Source organism: Nicotiana tabacum, chromosome 18 (assembly GCF_000715075.1).
Source record: "Nicotiana tabacum cultivar K326 chromosome 18, ASM71507v2, whole genome shotgun sequence".
Lineage (NCBI taxonomy): Eukaryota > Viridiplantae > Streptophyta > Magnoliopsida > Solanales > Solanaceae > Nicotiana > Nicotiana tabacum.
In genome coordinates, this window is record NC_134097.1 from 146861160 (window position 1) to 146867918 (window position 6759).

At 38.3% G+C, this 6759-nt stretch overlaps 1 long non-coding RNA gene across 1 annotated transcript; it reads left to right on the forward strand.

Moving 5' to 3' along the window:
- Positions 1 to 294: 294 nt before the first annotated feature.
- Positions 295 to 4717, forward strand: LOC142172995 (uncharacterized). The gene is made up of 2 exons (XR_012702378.1): positions 295 to 1045; positions 4463 to 4717. It is a non-coding gene; the product is annotated as an uncharacterized LOC142172995 (long non-coding RNA).
- Positions 4718 to 6759: the final 2042 nt, after the last annotated feature.

The following is a 6759-nucleotide window of genomic DNA, read 5'->3' on the forward strand; positions in this document are numbered from 1 at the left end:
ATTAACTAAAAATAAAGAAAAAAAAGAAAATCAACGAAAAAACGAGAGCCAATAAAGAATTGCCAATTGCCAAAGATTCAATTTTATCTCTAGTAACAATCTCCCACTCACATATCACTTTCTTGGCAATTTTCCATTAATTCACACACTCTACACATCGGATTCTTTTTAACAATAATCACATGCACATTCGCTTTTTGGATGCCCACACGTCAAATTTTTGGCACATTTTCCCTCACAAGAATCTCATCTTTAGGTCCCCATATAATAAAAAACACACACACAAGAGGGGATCTGGGGAAAAAAGGAAACAAAAAAAAAAAGCAGAGAAGGAAATCTGCCGCCTCCCTAAATGACTAACTCCTCCTTAATTTCCAACAACACGTCCGAGCTTCAAAGAGCAAAAGGTAACCGAATCTGTTGCCTCCAACTCCAAAAATCATCCATACTCTCCAACACCCAGCGGCCTAAACACATACACATCTAACACACACATAGAGAATAGAAACGGGTCTTCAACGAAACAGAAAACGAAAAAAAAAGTGTCTTGCTTCTGCGTTTTTGGAGCTTCATAGCAAAAGTTCAGAACTTTCAGCCACCAATCTTTTTTCCTCCGTAGAATTCCAGCCTAAAACCACCGTGAAAGCACCTTGAATCTCACAATTTTCTTCACCTTTTCAACATCAAAATTTTGCCCTTAAACCACTCAAAAACGTCCAAAAACATATCCAAAAATCAGCAATAAAGCATCATTAACCCCCCCCCCCCCCCAAATAGTCCAACAACTACCCCAAAAATAACCTCCAAAACTGAGGTAAAATTCCAGCCAAAAACTCTATGAAAGCTGTTGAAAATCAGTCCAAACAAGCAACAAAAATGCAGCACTTTTGCACAAAAAACGCAGCTGAAAACTCCATGAAAACCCAGCTCAAAACTCCGTCATTCGAGGTCTCCGGTGAAGCTTTTCGTGCCCGATCCGGTTTGTTCGAGTTTTCTCTTCGAATTTCCATCTTCGTAGTCAACAGATCTTCATGTATTTAAGAAGGTCCGTTCTTTTCGTTTCTTTTACTACTTTGTTCTAATTATCATGTTGCCTTACTTTGTTGTTTAAGTTAGTGTTTAATCCATCTCCAATTTTTGTTCTATTTTTTACTGTTATTGTCTTTCTTCCCTTCTCTTTCACGCCTATGTTTGACTATACTACCGTTTCCTTGATTTTCTTTATTAAATGTTGATTGTTTTATTAGCTTTGTTTTTTATTTTTATGCAAGAACGTTTTGTTCTAATGTAAATAACTGGAAAGCAAAGAAAAGTTGCTAGGATTAAGTTGAAGGTTTCGGCTTTTACATTGGTTATGGGTTTGATCTTGAAGAGGAAGAAATTTTGGGCCTATAAGCTGAAATTGTGTCTGGCCCATTTTCATAATGACATATTGTTAATCCATTTTAGAATTAGTCCATTTCCATATTAATCTACAAGCTAGCTTACGTTTTTTCCTTTCCATAATTGATGCACTTCATGTTTTTCCGCAACTATTCTATAATTCATGACCTTATAATAATCTCAAACTAGTTTTGGGAAAAATAACTTATAAAGATTCGTAGCTTGCTTTAGTCACGATTAATAAATCATCGTGGTCATGGGTACGGTTCTCGTAGCATGGTCACGATACGTAATCCCCAATTCGAGTTTGTGTTTCACGTGACTCGACTTTACAACTTCAAATTAATTAATAATTAAAATAATCATGTTGTTAATTACGGATACATTTCACGTGACGTAATTTGCAATATGTACAAAAGAAATGAGTGCGCGACATCGCGACTTATTCAAATAAATTCCATAAATATTAAAAGCATTGAAATAATTAAAAACGATTAGAAAGTTAAAAATGCACATAAGTCTCTAAACATGTAATAAATAAGATAATTAGGTCAATTATTAATAGTTGAACGACCGTGCTAAAACCACGGAACTCGGGAGTGCCTCACACCTTCTCCCAGGTTAACATAATTTTTTACTCGGTATTATGGTTTCGCAGACTTTAAAACAGAGTCAAATTTCCTCGATTTGGGATTTAGAATAAACCGGTGATTTAGGACACCACAAATTATTTCAAGTGGTGACTCTGAATTAAATAGATATCATTTCGATTAATGTCACTTTAATTGGAAAAAACTCTTTATCCCTCGGAAAAAGGAGGTGTGACAATTCTGACATCCATGCATAGATTAGATTTTTACTTGATCATTTCTTCTGTAATTATGGATTAACTGTGATGGTTGAGTATTTTGGAAATTGAAGTTTGGCATCTTGGAATCATTATTGATGTAAAGTTTATTCTTGTATTATCTATCTCCCGAACCTTTATATTCATTACTACATGGTAAGGGATAGTGTTAAAGCGCGAAAGGTGATGTCGTAATATTTTATTATTTTATTTACTGATTAATACATAGTGGGGAAGAGAGATAAAGCACGAAGGGTGATGTCGTGCCATCTATATCGATTATTCATTGTCACATAGGCAAATTAAGAGTAAAAACACGAACGGTAACGTCGTGCCATATTCATCATTTCATGGTAAGGCTGAGAGTAAAAGGACGAAGGGTGACGTCGTGCCATATTTATCATTTTCTGGTAAGGTTGAGAGTAAAAGCACGATGGGTGATGTCGTGCCATTTGTATTCCGTATGTTTATCCGTTTTTATTGGTTCATGATTTGTTTGAGGCGTAATACATACGGAGACACTTAAAGTTGACACGGTCTTTCATTTAGACACCTAAACTTAAGAGAGTTCCTATTGAGCACGTACGTTACATGAACTTTGTTCCAATTAAACACTTCTTGCTGAGTTGGCACATAAAGTGAGTTTCACCCAATATAGGCGCGTGAAAAGCCCAAAAAACAGATTTTTTTTTTGTTTTTCTATTTCCTTCTTCTTCTTTATGTCCACCACCATTTCCACCATTGCCTCCTCCACTTTCCGTCATCTTCTCCGACTCATTTTCCTCTTCTTCTTTCGAATCCCATACCAGATTCAAATTCAGCCGAAAACGAAATGGTGAGTATTTGTGATTGGAAGAAAACAAAAAGGATAAAGTGAAGAAGAAGCCTAACCCAGCTGTCAGAACTGAAATGAAGAAGAAGCAGAGGACTGGGACTAAAATGAAGAAGAAGAAGAAGCAAAATGAATGGAAATAGCTTGAACTTTTCCAGTGAAAGCCAAAAATATCATTGTGCTTCAGCAAACCCAAAATGAACCAATCTCACTCAAATCTTCACCAAATGATTTAAAACTTGAAATGAAAACTCTAAACAACATCAATACCAAGCCCCTGTGATCAATTCGAACAAACAACCGCAAAGTCAAAAGACCTAAGTTCGTCTTCTTCGTCGAACAATCAGTTCAAGTTTCGAAGATGTTGGTTGCTTCTTTGACAGCAAAACCGGAAGCATTTTTGATGAATTTTGTGCTGAAACTAAAGATCTTAGCCCGACCTTCATCATTGGGTATATACTGATCCAGCTTCTGTGTGTCGTTAACTCTAATGACGTCGTCGATCTTTCTAACGGCAGCAACACTGTAATAATAGGTAGTATTATACACCTTCTTCACCGGATCCGGTGTGTATCCTTTCACCGTTTCTTTGCCGAAATTAATGAAATCCTAAATTCCCATTTTTCCTTCTTGCTACTTACCTCGGAAACTAGGGAAGACTAGAAAAATGCTAATGGTAGTACTACACTGGAAAGGGAAGCCAACTTTTGTGCTTTTTCCGGCAATGTGGCCTAGAATTAAGCCAAGTCATGGTTATGGGAGTACTTTGTTTTGCAGATGAAGATGGAAAGAAAGGGGTGGGGGTCGTTGGGGAAGATGACGGAGGGGAGGGGTGGGTTGGTAATATGTTTAGATCGTTTGTTTAGGGCTAGTTATTTGTATTTTAGTGGAAATAACACTATATAGCTGAGGTGGACAGTGAGGTTGACAAATAAAATGATGTGGCACGATTTATAATGGTTACTTTTGCCACGTAGACGGAGATTGCAGAACACGCGCTTGGTTAATTAATAAGCTAGCAAAAAACGTGTTTTATTGGTATGAGAATTGCCTAGGAAACGTGTCTAATTGGAAAGAGGTCTAGTTTAAGTGTCTAAGTGAAAGATCGTGCCAACTTTAGGTGTCTCCGTATGTATTACGCCTTTATTTGATTGTCTTATGTTGTCATTCATGTTATAGTTGTCGTATTTTATCCCCTTTCGCATGTCCCCTATCAACCGTACATATTAAATCTCTATTGGTTGATGTTTGGTACATATATCTATGTTTGTATAGGTTTAATTACGTGAGTGTCATGTCATAGCCTCGTCACTACCTCGTACCTCGTTAGGTTAGGTTCGACACCTACGGAATACATTGGGTCGGTTGTACTCATACTACACTCTACACTTCTTTTGCAGATTTTGATACCGGTCCTAGCTGTATGTGAGGTGCACTAGCTCGGATTATCACCTTCAGAGACTCGAGATAGATCTGCTGACGTTCACAGACCTTGAAGTCCCCTTACTCTTTCCTCTTTTACCGTTCATTTCATTCAAAATAGTTGTATTTATTTCAGACTCTATTTGTAGAACTTCTAGTAGCTCGTGCATTTGTGACACCAGATTCGGATTGTATTAGATATTTCAGTTGTTATGGTTTCCGCATTTACCTCAGATTTATTCAGTTATTTCTGCTTCTTTACTATTATTTAATCTGAACTATTAAAATGGTTAAACTATTCTAACATTGGCTTGCCTAGCAAGTGAGATGTTAGGCGCCATCACGGTCCTCGGGGTGGAATTCCCGAGTCGTGACATATCTATTCTGGTACGACGTCGTAGGGTTTGTCAACAACAAGCTTCTTATCGACAAGGGCATTAATATACATATCATAAATTTTATAACTACTCGGTCGGTCGTTTCATAAGTTTCAGTCCCTTTTTCCCTATTTCGGCTTTCTTATGTGTTGTTCAGCTACATTCCATCGTATCGTATTAGTTGGTTCGGGTTTAGAGTAGTTTTGGAGTGATACGAGACACTTAGTCTCTTAAATTGGTCATTTAGTTGGAGAAGTCAATCGAAAGTTGACTTGTGGGTAAATGATCTCGAAATTTGGGTTTTATCATTTGGATAGCTTTGTTAGGTGATTTGGGACTTAGGAGCGTGATCGGAATGTAATCTGGAGGTCCGTGGTAGATTTAGGCTTGAATTGGCGAAATTGGAAATTTGGAACTTTTGGTTGGTAGTGAAAATTTTGATATTGGGATCGGAATGGAATTTAGGAAATTGGAGTAGGTCTGCTATATCATCTGTGATGTGTGTGCAAAATTTCAGGTTATTCGGATGAGATTTGATAGGTTTTTGGTTCGATTGCGGAATTCGGAAGTTTTGGAATCCTTAGGCTTGAATCCGAGGATGATTTGGTGTTTCGATGTTGTTTTGAGTGTTCCGAGGGTTGGTATGAGTTGGAATGATGATATGTGACTTGTCCGTATTTTTGATTGAGGTCTCGGGAGCCTCGGGATGATTTTAGAAGGTTGTCGGAAAGTTTGGACTTGAATTGGAGCAGTTGAAGCTGCTTTGTTCTGTCATTATCACATATGCGGATTGGGGACCGCATGTGCGAGCCGCAGAAGCAGAAGGCAGAGCGTAGAAGCGACATCGTCGCAGGAGCCGGCAGTTAGACCGCATCTGCGAGCCGCAGGTGCGAGACTTGGGTCGCAGGTGCGGTGCCTGAGGACTTTAATGAAAACTGCAGATGCGGTCCGCAGGTGCAATATTTTGTCCGTAGGTGCGGAAATTGTTGGGCAGAATGTATATAAGTTCCCCTTCGCGAAATTTAGCCTATTCCACCATTTTTGAAGTCGGGATTGAAGCTTTTGGAGGGTTTTGAAGAGGGAATCAAGAGGATTCTTGTTGAGGTAAGATTTTTGAACCTAATACTTGTATCTATGGTGAATTTCTGTGGATTAAACATGGAAATTTATGAGATTAAGGGTGAAAAGTTGGGAACTTAGGGCTTGAAATTTGAGAGGTAAAATTGGGGATTTGAGGGATCATTTGAGGTCCGATTTTGATGTTCTTGGTATGTATCGACTCGTGGGAGGATAAGGATTCTATTGATGTGATTTTTATCGGATTCCAAGAAGTGGGCCCGGGGTCGGGTTTGATCAATTTCGGGATTTTGAGTTTTATTTGATGATTTTCGCATGGGCTTTGTCCCTTTGGCTTGTATTGATGTTATGATTCTGATTTTGGATATATTCGGGATGATTTGAGGCCGAGTCGAGAGGCAAGGGCATTGCAGAGTAGATTTCCATCTGGTTCGAGGTAAGTAACGATTGTAAATCTAGACCTGAGGGTATGAAACCCCGGAATTTCATACTGTTTTGATAAATGAGGTAACACACATGCTAGGTGACGGGTGTGTGGGCGTGCACCCATAGGGACTGTGACTTGGTTCGTCCCGTGGTGACTGTAGAGTTGCATATTTTGATAAACTTTATATGATATCCATGTGTTTTAGAAATAAATCTGTTAACTTGGGCTGAATGCAATGTTTGAGGCCTTGTGCCGAACTGTTTGGACCCTTAGGGGTATCTTATTACTTTCCTCACACTGTTTTAATTTGAAAGCATATTCCTAGTCATGATTTTACATGTCTATTGTTGATTCAGTTTCATTACTCTACTTTCAAATATATGAAAACTATTTG